General features: G+C 46.0%; 1 long non-coding RNA gene across 7 annotated transcripts in view; it reads left to right on the top strand.

Annotated features, from left to right (window-relative positions):
- Window positions 1-18,893, top strand: part of LOC122219533 — a 54,814-nt gene that overhangs the window by 12,816 nt on the left and 23,105 nt on the right. For 4 of the 7 annotated variants that reach the window (XR_006202434.1, XR_006202430.1, XR_006202436.1 and 1 more), the window contains exon 3: window positions 15,532-15,699. The exons of 1 other annotated variant lie outside the window; for it this stretch is intronic. This is a non-coding gene — a long non-coding RNA (uncharacterized LOC122219533). Of the gene's footprint in view, window positions 1-7,461; window positions 7,587-15,531; window positions 15,700-18,893 lie in introns of all 7 variants that reach the window. 2 more of the 7 variants (XR_006202433.1, XR_006202437.1) reach the window with 1 other exon arrangement.

Genomic DNA, 18,893 nt, shown 5'->3' on the forward strand with positions numbered 1-18,893 from the left:
GGCCTGGCTGGATCCTGGATTGAGGAAAAGGGGAGCAAGAGTAAATATTGGGGTTTGGTGAGAGGCCTGTAGGCAGAAAGGCCGTAGGGTAGTTTGGAGATCTGGTGGTATGCAGGGACCCCTGGACATAAGATGAATGATTTGACCACCAGTGGACCTCCTCCTCCCCGCCTCCACCTGCTAGATGAGAGAATCATGGTGATCCTCAGGCAAGGGACAGAGAGCACAAATCCTGGGTGACCGAGCAAAAACCCCACCCCCCACTCCCCAGCCCCTGGGCCCAATGAGGGTATCAGGAACCTGTCCCAGACAAGAGAAAGAGTAGATAGGCAAACAGGGGAGGGAAATGTTGGGGCAGCTGAGCCTCCTGCCCAGAGTCAAAGAAGGTTGAGGAATAGGGAGCTGGAGATTTCCTTGGGCAGCCATTGGCAGGATGACAGTGTTGATCTGGTTTTTGGTTTCTGTTCAGAGGTGTGGGGCCTGGTCCCCAGCCTTGCAGAGGGCCTGGCTGACCGGTGGACCCAGGCAGCTACTTCTGCCCTCACCAAGTAGAGGAGCAAGCTGCTCATCCCACTCTGCTGCACCCTCCATAGTGCTAGAGAGAGTCAGAGCTATGTCAAGATGAGACACTTAGGGTCCTCCAAAGTGATGGGCCCAACTATAGGATGACTGGTTCTCAAACTGGTTTATGAGTTGTGGTTACATGTTTCCACTTCTAGGAATGTTTCCCCCCACCTCATACCTAGCCAGCTTGTGAGCCTTCATCCACTTTTTAGTTCAGGTCTCAGGCCCTCTCTGGCCACCATGTTTCAGGTAGTTCTCCCACTCCCTCCCTGTCACATCATCTGTTTCCCTAGAAAGCATGTCTCACCATCTGAAATCATATCTTCTACTGTCTTATTAATAATTCCTTGTATGCTTACTTGAACTGGATTATAAACTCCATGAGGCTGTGACCCTGGCCTGTCTTGTTCATCTCTCTCTCTCCAATACCTAGAATGGTGCCTGGCACATATTAGATGCTTAATAAATTATTTGTAAAATGAAGGAATTAGGTGCATGAAGGAATTCATTCCCCTACCACTCACACCCAAAAATGACAAGGAGAAAATCATATATATGTGAGCACATAGGTATGGCCATGGAGTACCTCTAAAGAGGTTGGGCACAACCCCAAGCTGCAAGGCCTATGAGCTCAAGACAGTGTGTGTATGTGTGTGTTTTGGTAAGAAGAGAGAAAGCCACCACTTGCAAGCTGAGGCTCCTGCTGTATCAAATGCAGGGATTCCCAGAGCCCTGGTCAAAAGCCAGCTTCTTTTGGGCAGTAGGAGAGAGGAAGTGAGGAGGGATTCTGAAGGTGCCCCTGGAAGTATGTGGCCCTTGCAAGACCTCATACTGCCAGCCGGGGGCGCCCAACCAAGTATGACCACATCATCCCCACAACTTCCAGACCAACTGAACACCACCTCCCCCCATACTACCCCTCCCACCAGAGAAAGCGTCAATGTGAAGAGAGAGAATTTGCGCTCTCAAGTGTGACCTGGGGTTGGTGATGAATACCAGAGATGGTAGGATCAACTAGAATAACATGTCACACGGTGGGCTGCGTTCAAGAATGCTGGATTGGGTAACTGGCAAATTGAAAGGCTGCTTCATACTATAATGGTTAAAGAAAAAGGGAATTATCTCATGCCTTTCTTTTCGTCTATCAAGGTGTCAGCGTATGCTAATTACCTGGCAGAGGCTTCAACGGGAAGAGGAAGAACAACTATTATATTTCTGAGGAAAGATTTATCTTGTGTTATTGGCGCCAGTCGGAGAAGGAGGTGGGGGCATTAGGGGGTCAGAGAGGCAAAGTGAGAACTGTTCCTTGACTCCAATGGAATTGAAATGCCTTTGATTCTCTCTAAGATGAGAAATAATAAGCCTTGTTGGGAGAAGCTTTGCCCTAAGCCTATCAGGGGAGGGGACAGGATGGGCAGAGAGCTCCAGTGTCCTAGGAGATTGTGGGAGGGTCAGGCCTGGTGCAGCTGACTGTGGAAGGCATGTGAGATTCCTCCATTCATTCATTGATTGATTATTCATTGACTGATTACATTAACAGGGAGTATAAGATGGGGGAGGAGGTTAAGAAACACAAGCTTGGAGTTAGGCAATGCTGGGTTTTAAATCTTGGCTCCACTACTTAGCTGTGGTCCCTGGCACATCTTTCAGAGCCTCTGTTTCCTCATCTGTGAGGAAAATAATACCCCCTTTATATGGTTCCTATCACAACTAAAGGCGGTCATGAAGGGAAGTGCTGAGTGCAGTTCAGTAGTAGCAGCCGTGGATATGATTATTCAACAAATATTTTCTGTGTACCTACTGTGGTTCAAGGCTCTGGGAAAATAAGGTGAGTAAGACAGAGCTCTGCCCTCAAGGAGCTTATCACAATATGGAGGATCTGTGTCTCCTTTGGTTCCTGCTCTCTCAGAGGTCCCAGAAAGTGGGGAAAGGTGGGGAGAGGGGACAGGGAAAGGTCCTCAAGCCTTAAATAAGGCTATGATAGCACCCATAATAATAATAATAATAATAATAATAATACCAACAGTTAACGCAAATTGAATGCTTGACATATATGAACTCAAAGGGAGATCTGGTAGGTGGAGGCCACAGGATGAGTCCAAGATCTGAAAAAAAGGGGACAGGCTGCCTGCAGGAGTTGCTGGTCAGAATGTGAGTGCTCGAGATCAACCCTGGGGCCTAATACCTCTGGGGGCTCTGGGGCCAGGTAAACTGACCTCTCATCTGTTAACCGCCTGCCTGTGTTGAATCCCAGCCATCCCCAAGCCCCTCCCTTCAGAATCCGTGGGCCTGGAGCAAGTGATCTGGAGAGAGGTAGCCTGCTGTGGTGGGACGTGTGCTGGCTGTGGCCGCTGAGGGATCTGTGTTCCAGTGTTACTTCTAACACTTCTCACTTGGGTGGACTTGGGCCAGTTCCTTAGCCTTGCTGTTAAATAAATTTCAAAAGGCCTAACTGTGGGGTGGTTGGCAGATTAAGAAGCCATTCAAAGCACCTGGCACACAGTAGGTATTCCCAAATGGTGGAGACGATTTCTAAAATTGGCCCTCCTTGCAGGCTGTGTCTGGATCAGTGCCAGCCTTAACCCGTGTGACCCGGAGAGGCGTTTAGTGCTCTGGAAATGGCAGAGAAAGGAATGGGGGTACCACCAGGTGGGTTGTGTGAAAGGCAGAGACTTTGAGCAGGTAATGGCTGTCAGGGACCAGCAAATCACAGGTGTCTCAGAAACAACAGGAGTTACACTCAGACACCAAAGAACAAACACGCAGCACAAGACGTTTTGCCAAAGCAAAGCTGTTTTGATCGTTCCCGGATGTGACATGTATCGCATGAGGAAAGAGAGCCTCTTGCACTGAGGCTGCCTAATTGACAGCCCACAGCTCCACGCAGAGTAGCACAGGGCAGGGTAGGGGATAGAGGCAGAATAGCCCACCCTCACACTGCCTTGTCCCTCCTTCCCCAGGCCAGCCTTCATCAGCCTGGCCACCCTCAGCTGCTCTGTCGGTGAAGGGAGGGAGGCTCATTATTCCCAAAGCCCCCAGATCTAGCCCCGGCCTTTCACCTCTCTAGCCCCATCCTACATCACTCCTGGAAACCAGGCTATGTGTCAGTTTAAGTGAACTTCGAAACTTCACCACATGCACCAGGCTCTCCCTCACCTCCAGGCCTTTGCATAAGCTGTTGTCTCTGCCTTGGATTCCTCTGCTCCTCAACCCTCCCACCCACCTGGCTAGTGTTGGCAAATGCCTACTTAATATCAAAAGTAATAGCAGTTTACATTTATTGAACACCTACTCTGTGCTAAGTGCTTCCCAAATGTTACCTTGTTTAATCCTCACAACAACCACAAGGAAAAATAATCATAGTTGCCAGGGAGTAGATGGCCACCATTTGCCAGGTACTGGTCCCAGTGCTTTATATATATTAACTCACTTAATCTTTACAACCCCCAAGGGTAAGTTACTATTATAATCCTTATTTTACACATGAGGAAACTGAGACACAGAGTGGTGCAGTGACTTGCCTGGGCTCACCAGCTGGAAGTAGCAGAGGCAAGTTCCAGCTCAGGAGTTAATCGCCACTATACCATCTGCCTCCTGTGTATCTTCTAAGGATGCAGTCCAGGCACCATCTCCTCCTGGAATCCTCCTCTTCCCTTGGTTGGGTCAGGAGCTTCCTGTGGGCTTCCGTGGCTCTCTGTGCCTTACAACATCTTTCTGTCCACTCCCTATGAGCACCTACCATGCTATGAGGTAGCAAGTTTGCTTGCCTGTCCCCTGATGGTCTGGCAACTTCTGATAATAGGGAGTATCTGCCTGGTTCACTGCTGTGGCCTCCAAGCCTAGTACAATGGGCTCCAGATATATTTGTTGAATGCCTGCCTGAATCCTGTTGGGGCACATTCCTGTTCTGGCTCCCCCTTTTCAATCCCAAGGACTGTAAAACCCTACTGTATGCATTAACTGGAGTACAAAAACATTCAATTACATAAAATCTGGGTTCTCATTTTTGTAGGGTTAGCAAGAAACAATATTTTTCCATCCATATGAATTGGCACAAAAAGTAAAGAATGTAAGACTTCTGTACACAGCTGACTCCAGGTTGCACTGAGGACATTCCAGATGATCACAGGGCAGTCACTTCCTGATACCCCCATTCACTTCTGAGAAGTGTGGTTGGGCATAGAACAGGAGCCCCACAGCACTCTTTAGACCTGAATTTGCATTTCTCCAGGGGAGGCTTAGGGAAGGAGCTGGGGCATCAGAGGGGCCCTGGAGAAGGTGAGGGGCTCTGGTTTCATTCCACCCAAACCTTTCTGAGTGTATTTTCCCACTTCCAGGGTGGCTAGCTGTTGGCCATCCACCTTTGGTGATGGTGCACAGGTAATAAGTTCAGGTGCAGAGGAATGGAAGAGACGGACAGCTCATAGAAGAGTGAGATTCATCAGGGGGGCAAGTCCAGGTAGACTCCTTGGAGGAGGTGGCATTTCATCTGGCCTCTGCCCCCTGCCCCCTGCTGGCCTTTCCCCTGTGATTACAGAGATCTCAGAAATGTCATACGGGTCTTGGCCTGGGTTTAGTCTTTGAGTCGATGACAATTTGAGGAGAGGTTATGGCAACCTGTAGGAGATGAGAAGCGAGTCCCCCTCATGGCACCACTATCCATGCCCACCCCTAGCTATGCAGCCTGTCTGGCCAAGCTGGGAGGTGTGGGAGCCTTACTTTCTTCACCAATAAAATGTAGACAATGATAATACCTTCCTCCCAGGCCTGTGGTGAAGATCAAATGAGAGAATGCAGGCAAAAGCGTCTTATATGCTATAAAAGCCTCTGACAAATGCTCATTATTTCTTCCTATTCTTCTCCTGGAATTTATCAAACACTTTATGGGCCCTGCAGGTATTTTTCTGCCTCCATCCTGTGTGGCTTTCTCTGGCCCACGAATCTCCTCTCCTCTCCTGCTGTGCTTTAGGGAAGGCAGGGTAGCACCATGGTTAAAGAGGGAAGGGGGCAGACTGGTCCAGGCTTGAACACTGACCCCGCCTCTTTCTAGAGGGTGACCTGGGGCAAGTCACACAACTCCTCTGAGCCCTTCAGTTTCCTTGTGTAAAACAAGTGTGAACATCGAATGGAACCCATAAGGTTGGATGTGAGGCTTAAACGAGTTACTTTGTGCAAAGTTCTTAGGACTGTGCCTATTGTTTAAGAGAGGTACGCTGTGCTGTGGCTGTTGTTAGGCTGGGTGCGACTATACCTTGGTTCTTTGAGTGGCGGTATCAGTGGAACGAGACACCTGCCACAATTTTCATAGGCTTCCTTGTCTCCACACTCAGGAAGGGGGTAGGACAAGAAGCAGACCAGGTGTTCATTCATTCAGCAAGCAGTGTTTGAGTGTCTACTCTGTGCCAGGCACTCCGGGAGTGACAGTGGCTGAGTTACAGCTCCCATCCTTGGGAAGCTCAGGCTGCAATGAGGAAGGTCTTTATCATTCACTCATTCAGTTGGTCAATTATCACCCGTTTGCTGGGGTCTCCCAGAGCAGGTTTCATGTTGGGCTCTGGGGCACAGGGCTGGGGGCAAGACTGGGAGCCAGAGAGGCAGAGACCTGGCTGGGGTCTCTTGAAGTCTCTGTCTCTCCCGGGTATGTCTTCCCACCTCCGGATACTTGGCCTCAGTCTCCCTAGCTGGTTGTCACAGGGTCGCTTGAGCTGGTCCCCAATCACCTGGCCCACACCAACAATCCAGATTTCTGAGCTAGGATGGACAAATGCTGAGTGACACCCCCATCCCCGCTCCCAGCCCACGCGTTCAGTCAGGGCTTGGGCATCGACTGCTCAGAGCTCATTAGCGGCCGCATAGCCGTTGCCGCATGTCACAGGCTCTTAAAGTCTCCATTACTGAGGGCCCTTGCTCCTCTGTATTTTTAGCCTGCATCTGGAAGAGACGGCTGGCATCTCCTACAGTTATACATGTCAGGTTCAGCGGTTTCGACAACTCCTCAGGCCTCTAGGCATCTGGAGGTGGGGGCCCCAGATCTGCTCTTGGAAAGGAAGCAGGTGGGAGATGTGAGGGCCCGAAGTGGGGCCATGGGTCCTCCTCTCCCATATAATCCCTGGTTCTGAGATTCCGCCTCCCCGGTATGACAGGGTCAAGGGGCCTCCACATATCCAGGTGCTCCGGGACCTACAAAGACAAACAGCTCTTTAGATGACACTAGAGTGAGGATGGTGATGCCAAATTAGCAACAAACCCCGGGCCAGTTGGGCATCCCCGAGGACTAGCCACCAGCTCTGGCTGTAGACAGGTGGAACAAAGCATGCAGAAGCCACCCAGAGGGGTGTTGTTCTCTAACATGGTCAGGACAGGCTTGTGTCTGCCTGTGGGAGACAGAGCAAACCCCAGCAGCCTGCCCAGCCTGGGGGAGCCTGGGTTCCTCTGTCACTGGGTGAGAACTGCATCTCACAGATGCTGGAATGCCGGAGAGAAGGCTCTGAGGTTAGTGGCTCATGGTGGAGGCACCGGGAGAGGAGAGGAAGGCCACAGCTTGCCTGGGCAGAGTTGGAGGCACAGTGTGGAAGGGAGTGGGGAGCAATCCCACAAAGGGCAGAAGGGTGGTCCCCAGGCTTGAGATAGGAATGGGGTGTGCTCTTGTCAGGAGCTCCAGAGCCTAGACTCTCAGGAAGAGTAAAAACCTCCATCAAAGATACACCTTAAGTTCTCCTTCCCCCAACAGCCATATACCCTAAAACTTGCTAATAAAATAAGGTAATAATAATGAAGAGTTATTGCTCTGTTACTTGGAGCTAGGCAGCTTACTAACTGCTCTCCTCGAATTTCCTGATTATCTTACTGATGCTTCACAGTAAGGCAGGAATTGTTATGACTATTCCCATCTTACAGATGAGGAAACTGAAGCTCAGAGAGACTAAGCAACTTATCTGAGTTCACGTGACAGGTGGGTGCTCAAGCGACAAATTTAATCCAGAGTCCAGTCTCAGCCTCCAGATGACAAGAAAAGGTGGGAGGTAAGTTCCCACTCAGCAGTGATATTTTACGGACCATGAGGAGGGAAGAACATCGATGTGATGTGTGATGTGAATGTTTTGGTTCTGCTGCCAGATTGTGGTTCTGACAAATGCCCATTTTCCTCTGGGCCTCAGTGAGGGGCTGGAAAGAGGCGGGGGGGTGTATCCACGCCACATCATTCATCTGTTCTCAGCTCCAAGCTGGCTCTGACAAGATGATTAATAACAAAAACAACAACAATGATATTAGCAAACATTCATGGAGCGTTACTCTGTGCCAGGCATATTACATGTGCTATTTCATTTAATCCTCACAGCTCCCCTGTGAGGTCTTCTTAAACAGGTGAGAGTGAAGCTCAGAAAGGCTGAGCAACCTGCCTAAAGCCACACAGCTAATAAAAAGTGGTCTGGAATTTGAAACTTGGTCTGCACTTAACTGCTCCCCTATTCTGCCTTCTGTGGGATTGGTCCCGCAATGCCTAAATATCTTGAGAAGGAGGGGCATCAGGTAGCCTTTGTCAGAGCTGGAGGGAGATGGGAGCAAAGCCTACCTTATCTCCAGAAAGCCCTCAGTGTTTCCTGTTATCACCCTCCTTACTTTCAGGCTCAGGGAACCCACCTCTTTCCATCCCAGTGCATTCCATCATCCACTTACCTCCAGGTGCTCTGAGAGCTTCCCAAACACAGGATACCTTCTGAGAGAGGAAGGAGGGAGCCTGAGATATCTTTGCTCTATCTGGGTGAGGCCTAGAGTAGCAATGGGGAGGCACCAGGCACTGAGACCTAGGGATGGCTAAGCTTTGCCACCAACTTGAGTTGACCAAATATTTACTGTGTCAGGCACCATTCCAGGGCAGGGCTGCCATACATACTTGTGCACCACATAACCCTCTAAGGGGCTGTTCATACTGTGGACTTGTGTACCTGACACCATATTGGGTGCTGGGAACACCCAACCTGGTCCCTAACCTTACAGAAGATGCAGTCCCATAGGGGTGACAGTCAGATGAACCAGGAAATTACCTGCCAGTGTGGCCCGTGTAGTGAGAGAGAAGGAGCAAGGGCTTGTGAGAGCTTGCAGGAGAGCCCCCAAGACTACATTTGGGAAGTCAAAGAAGGCGTCCTGGAAGAAGTGACTTCTAAACCAAGACCTGAATGAAAAATGGAAGTGGCCTACTTGGCAGGGAAATAGTGTTCCATGCAGAAGGAAGAGCTTAAGTAGCTAATTTTAATATAAGGTGATATAGGCTATAATATTAATATGAACAAAGAACATTGGGAGCCTTAATAAGTCAGTTACTCAGTAAAACAAACATTCACTAAGAAGATGGAGAATAGTTATGAATGGGAGTTACAAAAGTTTCACCCAAGGGGCACCTGGGTGGCTCAGTTGGTTAAGCGTCTGGCTCTTGATTTCAGCTCTGGTCATGATCTCAGACGGTTCATGATGAGATTGAGCCCTGTGTGAGGAGGCTCTGTACTGACAGCTTGGAGCCTACTTGGGATTGCCTCTCTCCCTCTCTCTCCCTCTCCCTGGCGCACGCGCACACACACACACACACACACACACACACACACACACACGATTAGTCTCACTCAAAATAAATAAATTAACATTAAAAAAAAAAAAAGCTTCACCCAGGAGGTGACCCATGAACTAGGTTTGAAGAATGAGTAAGAGTTTTCTGAGGGGAGGGGAGCCTGGGTGTCTCAGTCGGCTGAGCTTCCGAATTTGACTCACGTCATGATCTCATGGTTCAGTTTGTGGGTTTGAACCCCACATCCGGTTCTGTGCTGACAGCTCAGAGCCTGAAGCTTACTTCAGATTTTGTCTCTCTCTCTCTCTGCCCCTCCCCTGCTCACGCCCTCTCTCTCTCTGTATCTCAAAAATGAATAAACGTTAAAAACTTTTTTTCTTAACTTTTCTGAGGGGAAAAGAAGGAAGGGAAGCATCCAAAAAGAGAAAACCACACGAACAAAGTCATATGGTTCGAGATTTTTTTTTTAATTTAAGTATAATTAACATACAACATTATGTTAGTTTCAGGTGTACAATATATTGATTCAATAATTCTATATGTTATTCAGTGCTCATCACAATAAATGTGGTCACCATCTGTCACTATACAACGTTATTCCAATATTATCAACTGTGTTCCCTATGCTATACTTTTCATCTCTGTAACTTATTTATTTTATAATTGGAAGTTTGTACTTCCTAATCCCCTTCACCTATTTTACCTGTCTCCCCACCCGCCTCCCCTCCTGCAACCACCAGTCTATTGTCTGTATATAAGAATCTGGGTTTTTTGTTTGTTTATTTTGTTTTGTTTTTTAGATTACACATATAAGTGAAATCATCTGGTATTTGTCTTTCTCTGTCTTATTTCACTTAGCATTATACTCTAAAGGTACATCTATGTTGTTGCAAATGGCAAGATCTCATTCTTTTTTGTGGCTGAGTAATATTCCATTGTATATTTATAAAAATATTTATACACATTTTTATTCACATATCAGTGGACACTTGGGCTGCTTCCATATCTTGGCTATTGTAAATAATGCTGCAATAAACATAGGAATGCATGTATCTTTTTGATTTAGTGTTTCTATTTTCTTTGGGTTAATGCTCAGTAATAGAATTACTGGATTGTATGATATTTCTATCTATAATTTTTTGAGGAACCTCCATACTGTTTTCCATAGTGGCTGCACCAATTTGCATTTCCACCAACAGTGCACAAGGGTTCTTTTTTTCTTCATCCTTGCTAACACTTATTATTTCTTGTCTTTTTGATTCTAGCCATTCTGATTCTAGTGAGATGGTAGCTCACTGTGGTTTTGATTTGGGTTTCCTTGATGATGAGTGATGTCGAGCATCTTTTCATGTGTCTGTTGGCCATGTGGATGTCTTTGAAAAAAATGTCTATTAAGGTCCTCTGTTCATTTTTAGATCAGATTGGTTTTTTTGTTTTTGTTTTTGTTTTTTTTGGTGTTGAGTTGTATAAGTTCCTTATGTATTTTGGACCCTAACCCTTTCTCAGATATGTCATTTGCAAGTATCTTCTCCCATTCCATAGGCTCTTTTCATTTGATTGATGATTTTTTTTTTCATTTTTAATTTCCTTTCCTTTTTATTTTGGTGTGGCCTCAATAGTTTATTTTTGCTTTTATTTCCTTTGCCTGAGCAGACATGTCTAGAAAAATGTTACTAATGCCAATGTCAGAGAGATTACTGTCTGTGTTTTCTTCTAGGACTTTTATGGTTTCAGGTGTCACTTTTAGGTCTTTCATCCATTTTCAGTTTATTTTTATGTATGGTCTAAGGAAGTGGTCCAGTTTTGTTCTTCTGCATGTAGCTGTCCAATTTTCTCAGCACCATTGTTGAAGAGACTGTCTTTTTCCCATCATGTATTCTTGCCTCCTTTATTGTAGATTAATTGGCCATAAAATCATGGGTTTATTTCTGGGCTCTCTGTTCTGTTCTACTGATCTATTTATCTGTTTTTGTGCCCATACCATACTGTTTTGATTACTACAGCTTTGTAGTATATCTTGAAACCTGGGATTGTGATACCTCCAGTTTTGTTCTTCTTTCTCAAGATTGCTTTGGCTATTTGGGGTCTTTTGTGGCTCCATACAAATTTCAGTATTGTTTGTTCTAGTTCCGTGAAACATGTTGTTGACATTTTGATAAAGACTGCATTGAATCTGTGGATTGTATGGACATTTTCACAATATTAATTCTTCCATACAACTGGAAATTTTGTGGAACATTAGCTGCATAAAATGGAGGGCTAGTATACCTTCCCTAGGCTATCCACGGTAGCTCTTTGAGTCTCAAACCTAACTTTGATATTTATTATTCTTTTTAAAAATTTTTTAATGTTTTAATTTATTTTTGAGACAGAGAGAGACACACACTATGAGCAGGGGAGGGGCAGAGAGAGAGGGAGACACAGAATCTGAGGCAGGCTCCAGGCTCTGGGCTGTCAGCACAGAGCCCAACCTGGGGCTCGAACCCACAGACTGTGAGATCATGACCTGAGCTGAAGTCACACACTTAACTGACTGAGCCACCCAGGCGCCCCTTATTATTCATTTTTAACATGACTTCATCAGAGGTTCACATAGGAATGTTAGATAGGTGCATGAGTGCAGGAATAAGTGGATGGGTGGAAGAAGTAAGGTATGCATGAATGAAGGAATATAAGAATGGATAAAAATAGCAAACATGTGTCTGGTACTCTCTATGCATCAGGCATTGTTCTGAGTGCTTTATATTTATTAAATCATTAAATCCTCGTACAACCGCAGGAGGCAGGTATTATCAGATGCACTTTACAAATGAAAAAAAGTAAGACATGCAAGGTTAAGTAATGTACCCAAGGCCACACAGCCAGGAAGTAGGGAAGCCAGGGTTTGGACTGAAGCACTCTGGCTCCAGAGGATGTTACAAACTGGGTCCCAGGAGCAAATGCCAGGAGTTAAGCAGTTCCTCTTTATCCAGATATCTCCTTTTTTACTCCATGGTTGTTTCTTGGTTAAGCTTCCTCCTGCTGTGTCCATGGAGCAGACCTAGGACCTAGGACACTCTGTGTCCAGAGTGAGTCTGCGTTGCTGCCCTGGCTGGCTGCAACAGGAAGTGCCTGCAAGCCTTGCCCAGCACCTGCAATGTGCTCGGGGACTTAGGATGGACCGCTGTTCCCAGAGCACTAGGTGAGGAGGCAGGGCCTCTGGCCTTCTCTGTGGAGAGCACCTCAGCTCTGGGAGCGCAGGTCTGATCACTGAGCAGGAAGCTGGAAGTTTGCCTTTCAGGTTGATTGTATTAGCATTTCGGAAGAGTCCCCCTTCCTGTGAAGTGCATTAAGGATTCACTCCGGCTGGTCTCTGGCCCGGGCAGTCTCATCGTGAAGTGCCTCAGATTTCCTAGGAATCCTCTGAGACATTTTGACATTCTGATTGTCACTGCCAACGTGGGCTGCGAAGGAATTAATTGACATGGATGAAACCCTCAATTTCCAAGGGCTGTGTAATAAAATAAAGGTTATTGTATTATTACAGATTCCACCACTAATGAAAAAGGGCTAAAGACCGTAATCACAATATGGTATGATTCTGGGGACTTACCTTGATTTCCACAGGCAACCATCCTAAACTTTAGGGAATAATAATTATAATAGTTATTATTTATAGAGAACTTATGATATGTGAGGCACTTTACTAAATGATCTCTATATATTATGTGTTCCCACACAACCCTCTGAAAGTGGTGTTATTTTCATCTCCATTTTACAAGTGAGGAAACTGAGGCATGGAGAAATGAAGTGAACATAGCTAATCGGTTGTAGAGTAGCAATAGACAAACTTGTGGGTAAAACATATTCTAGTTTCTTGGGGGTGAGGGAGAATTAAGACGCTTGGGCAAGAAGCATTAAGATATTGGCCGAGTATAGAGTATTCTGGTGGTAGAGTATTAGGAATGTGTGTGCATGCTTTCCAGACTCTGGGAGAACCCCACTGTCTTTTCCCTTAGACCACAGAAATCCATCCATCCATCTACCTGTCCATCCATACAAGAGAGATCCAGCCAGCCATTTATCCAGCCATCACCCATCTACCCATCCAGCCATTTATCTGCTCATCAATCCACTCATCCATTTATTCATCATCCATCCATCCATTCATTTAGTCATATATTCATGCATTCACTTATTTATTCAAATCACAGTGTCCCTGATTGCCCTTCCCAAGCACCTGTCATGGAGGTGGGTGCTCTCCTCTTCTGCCAGGGGTGCCTGCTATGACTAATGCAACAGGCAGGGGAGAAGGGGCATGACAAGGAGCCAGGAGATGTGGTGCCAGCTCCATAGGTTGTTAAGTCTCTTCAACTTTCTCACCCCCAGTCTCCCTATATGTAAAATGGGGATAACATCTACAAGCTATTGTGAATTTAAAGCAAGCAGATATGTGACACGCTTTGGAAATATAAAAGTGCTGTATGAATTCTTGTCACCATCATTGTTGTCGTCACCAGTGCAGCATGTATTCTAACCTACAATGTCCTTAAGTTTGAGAAGTCCGCATTGTTAAAATGATCCATTTCTGATTTTGTATTGCAAAAATTCTATACAATTTACAAACATGAAATTACTTACATTATGCACTTACCCAGTTTTATTATAATCAGACCTGTCCCATGTCCTCTTGGGGCTACCAGAATTATTGGGGAATAAGAATTGGAAAAGGACTTGGTAATAAGGAGCACTTGATCATGAAATGTAGGCTTGTCATTCCTGGCTTCGCGGATAGACCTCTTGGTTATAAGGAGAGAAAAAGCTGTACTACAAGGAAATATGTACCTGAAAATATGAAATTTCAAGACCAGTAGGAACTGCAGTAAATACAGACTCTATAGACATTGTGTATCAGTCAGCTTACATTAAGTTATGCTACAGTAACAAACAACTCCCAAATCTCAGAGGCCTATGAGAAATGTTTATTTCCCCCTTATGTTACATGTCTGTCATAGGTCAGCTGCAGCTCTTCTTCATGTTTTCTTCAATCTGGAGCCCAGGCCAACAAAGGAGCCCACTGGGTCGTAAACCTTCCCTTCACATCTTATTGGTCAAAGTAAATCCTATGCCAACCCTGACATCAGTGGGAAGTGTATTCCCCCTTTAGAAAGGGCACCCAAAAGAGGAAGGATAAATATTTTGAAGAATAATACAACTTTCCATACATTGTAATTGAGCTAGAAAGTAATTTCAACCTCACAGTAGCTTTACAGGAAGGACCCTTGCAGGAGGATGTGGTTGGTCAGGCAGCTTAGCCTCTCTCTGTGTGTCCACCTCTTGCCTTGTCACCAGCTATTGACTCTCTGTACTTTCTCTATGTCTTCTGGCTTCTGCTTTTCTCTGTCTTGAAGGTTCTATTTCCTCATGACTTTGGCTTTTCCTTCATTGTACCTTTGTCCTCTTTCTTCTTTATGAATTTTTACCTTCTGATCTTGCCATGAATTAGCCAGAACTCTTTAGATTTGGGTGCTGGAAACTGAAATCCAACTAGTTTAAACAAAATAATAATAGTAATAATTAATAATAATATAAAAATAAAGGAATTTATTGGCTGATATAACTGACAAATCAAAAATAGAATAGAACTGGCTTTAAGCATGGCTGGATCTGCAGGCCTCAATGACATCCCCGCCATTTCTCATCTGTCTTTTCTCAGCGTTAATTCCATCTTTGAACACTCTCCAGACATGGTGACAAAGCCCCCTGGTTGTCCTGAAATAGCCATTCTCCTTTTTTTCTAATGTGGTAGAAGTTTTTAGCTGGCCATACAGCCTCCCTTGCAATTAGCTGTGGTTTGGGACGAAATTCTGGCCAATGGGATCTTTTTAAGCTTATTTATTTATTTTGAGAGAGAGGGATAGAGAGCAATTGGGGACAGGGGGCAGAGAGAGGGAGAGAGAGAATCCCAAACAGGCTTCAGACTGTCACCGCAGAGCCCAATGTGGGGTTTGAACTCACAAACTTCAAGATCATGACCTGAGCGAACCCAAGAGTTGGACTGAGCCACCCAGGCACCCCTGGCTAACTGGATATAAGCAAAAGTGATGTGTGCAACTTTTGGGTTGTTCCCTTAAAAGGAAAGCCCGTGTTCTCCCTTCCATTTTCTTGCCTTCTGGCTGGAATGTGGTCATGGTGTAATAAGAGTAATGCCCAGAGGGGCAGAGCAACAAGATAGAAGGAGCCTGGGTTCCTATGGATTTTTGTGGAGCAGAGCTACTGCATCCACTTGGGCTTTTATATGAGAAAGAGATAATCTTTTGTCTTGTTGAAGCCACTGCTCTATGAGTCTCTTTGTTACAGTGCTTGTCTATATAGATTCCCTGAAGAGAAAATCTGATTGACCCAAGTCACCTTTTTCCTCCCATCAGGCCCCAGGTTCCTGGCCCATGGATCATCTACCACATTCCTGGTAATGGTCCAGTCAACTGTGGCTATGGAGAGGGGTCCCCTACTGCTGGCCCTTTGGTTGCCTTGATGGACATAAGGATAGTGTGATTCACATGTCTTCAGAGCCCTCTGTCTGCTTGCTGTAGTGGGTGAGTTTCATGAGGAGACCTGGGGAGAACTCATGAAGCAGACTGGGTTCTCCAGGCCTGGGGAATGGGCCAGGGAAAATGTAGAAACTGGCTATGGTCTCTGTGTCTATTCTCTCTATCCACCCCCAACAGTCTGCCTCTACAAAATGACACAAGGATACTAGGTGGGTCATCTTCACTGTACCAAAGGCAAGACAAGCCCTTTAAATTTATTATGTATGCTCGATGGGTATGGACCAGAGTGTTTGTTAATTCCAAATGCCAATAGATGTTGATAAATAATGCTATTAAAATATATTATTGTTCTGACACTTTGTTATAGAACCTTTCTTACACTTTCCCCATGTAACATTTGCTTTAAAAGGCCCCAGCCAAAAGCCAAACAGCAGTAAAACTGCACCTAGTCTCCCAGAACATCTTCATTTATGAAACACTCAAAGATTCAGCATTTGGGAAAAGCCTCTGAGATATTCCACTGTTTTGTAAACTTTGCAAAATCTGTAGTTCCTGTGGTGGAGGCCTAACTGCATGTTGAATTTGAAATTTTGAAGCTTCAATTGCTTAAAAATATTGTAACTGCTTCTCAAACAGGAAAATTGCGTTTAGATTTTCCTCTGTGTTTAACCTCAGACTGGCAAGAGATAGTCTTCAAATTTCCCCAGTAAATGAAAATCACTTTAGGATTGAGATTGCATGTGGATAGTTCATACCTGGAGAAAAAGAAAACCTTCAGGAACAAATACAGTCATACATTCTGTGCTGGGCCTATAATGTGGAGAAGAAGTTGACCATTTTGTCCTATAATCCATAGCATGAAGGATTTAGGACAGAGACAAGGAAGACATTCTTGCATATGAGGTTCAGTTACATCTGAACTGTTACGAAGGGAAATTGCAGTGTCCTGCTCTCAATTTTCTTAGATCCAGCCTCCTGCAAAATTGTATGATCCCTTTGGCACCTTTCTTGTCAAAATTCTTTTCCTCCCCACAAAGGCTCTGGTGCCTCAAACCATCTCTTCGCATCAGTCATTCAAACTAAAGTGTGACTGTTTGCATCTTAAAGGAGACCAGTGGGAAGTGGGCAGTGCTTTACTCAAAGGAATGAATCAACATTGGTGAAATTTTAGGCAGTGACAGACAGTCTATTAGATGGAGTATTGAATGGGAGTCTTTCTTGTCTGCTCATAAAGTGGGTTTTACCTGTGACAAATACAAATACATCCGCTTTCCTTTCTCCTGCCCTCTCTCCCTCCTTTCCTTCCATCTGTTCAACAAATTTCTCTGGGGTGCCTTCCCTGTTAATTCTCTATGCTCAATGTTGAAGTCCTGAAATGGGAACTTTCTACAACAAAGGGAACTGAGTCCAAGAAATAATAACCATAATCATGTGACTGCAATTACCATTTATTGAGTGAGTGCTTACTACATGCTGGGGACCATGCTAAGAGCTTTTTCTGGATAGCGTTTAATTTTCATGACAACCCAGTGAGTTAGGTAGTATTATTCCCTTTTCACAGACAAGAAAACAGAGGTACCATGTTTTGGTCTAAGTCACACATATTAAGTGTGGTGTTGGAATATCAATGCAGGCAGTCTGACCTCAGAGCATTTTTTGTTCCAGGTGAGATCAGATTAGAAAGAGCACATACGGTGGGCTTCAAGGAGACAAAGTTGCTAGTGTGCTCTGCACTGTCTGAGGAGTTGTGTTGAGGGACAGAAAGAAGGGCCATGTTCTTGCTGAGTGTATGTGAGCACCAGCAGGAGAGTCCCAGTGGGGCACTCCCCTCTCTTTGTTTGCCATCATCCAAAGGATCCCCTCCCCCCATGAGCAGACACACCAGAAGCTGGCTGTGCCCCAGGCATGACTCTGGTCAGGAAGAGAGGATCTTTTGTGAGCTGCTGGCCTGGTCTCTGTTAATGCCAATTAGCGTTCCTCCCTGCTTGGAGCTGCAGGGCCAGCAGGCTTCTGTGATCCTGGTGGCTAAAGGTTTTGGCCTAGAAATGCTCAGGATGTGGGACAGAAGTCAGAGTCTGAGGGAGGGACTGTATCATTGAATGGAGAGGAAATGGGTTTTCACAGAGGCTCATGGGGCCCAGCAGCCATGAGGGCAGGGCAGTCTGGACCAGATTAAGAAGAAGAGAAGGTGACATCTAGGACAGCCTTCACCCCATCCCCACCAATCTCACCGTCCAGGCTATGACTTGGGAAACCGGTTCTCTAGAGAGGAGGAGAAGGTCAACAGTGCGCTCTGCATTCCTAGGCTTATGGGGGACTCTGGGGGTCTCCAGGAGCTTGGCTATCTAGGGTTATACACACCCTGCACGACGTTAAAGCAAGCCCAGAATGTTGGCCTCAGATTCTACCTGCCATCGTCTTGTTTGCTTTGTGAGGGCTGCATCCAGTGTCACTGCAGAGCAGGTGGCCACAGATGATGCCCGGAAGCCAGTGAGTGTTCATCCCTTCACTGCCCTCTGGCTCTAGCTCCACCTGGTTGCCCAGATGCTCTCCAGTGACTGACCCAGGTCTACCTAGGGAATAGTTTTCGAACCCTATCCTGCAGATTCAAGAAAATCATTTCACCTTCCAAGCACAGAGCTTGTCTTACTCTTTCCTCTGCCCTAGTGGGGGTCTTTCTGAGCAGCACATGAAGGGACAGGGACAGTGTCTACAGTAAAAAGGTGCTCAGGCCAGATTTCCCATCTTTGAAATGTTAGCTCCTCTCCTCTTCCTGGCAGTCTCCACTTTTTTCTTAGTGGCTTCTCCATACTCCCATGACAACTACCACTTCTGGTTGGTAGAAATGGACAGTTTCAAAGTGAGAGAGGAGGCCTGTCATGTAATAGAAGCCTTCTATTTGCTTCTCAAGCTCCAGGCTCAGCCCTTCTCTGTCCCTGCAGTTTGAAAGAACTATCATTTCTTCCAGTGCCAAAAGAAAGAGCTCACTATCTCTCCACCCTCCCTGGTGAGGGCAGGCACAGTGGCCCTCTTCCTTGCTGAGTGGCTCCTCATTACTGCATGGTCTGTCCCTTAGGAGACTTTTGGTGTCAGGGCTCAGGGCCTGGGAGGGAGCTTTGCGAGGCTTTCTCTCTACCCCTTGGCCACCCGCCCCCACCCTGTCATTGGTGGCTGACAGGGGCTGCTTTGCCAACAAAGGTATCACTGAAGCTTTCTGCCAGCTTGTCACTTACCTCTCC

The sequence above is a fragment of the Panthera leo genome, chromosome A1 (assembly GCF_018350215.1).
Source record: "Panthera leo isolate Ple1 chromosome A1, P.leo_Ple1_pat1.1, whole genome shotgun sequence".
Taxonomy (NCBI): domain Eukaryota; kingdom Metazoa; phylum Chordata; class Mammalia; order Carnivora; family Felidae; genus Panthera; species Panthera leo.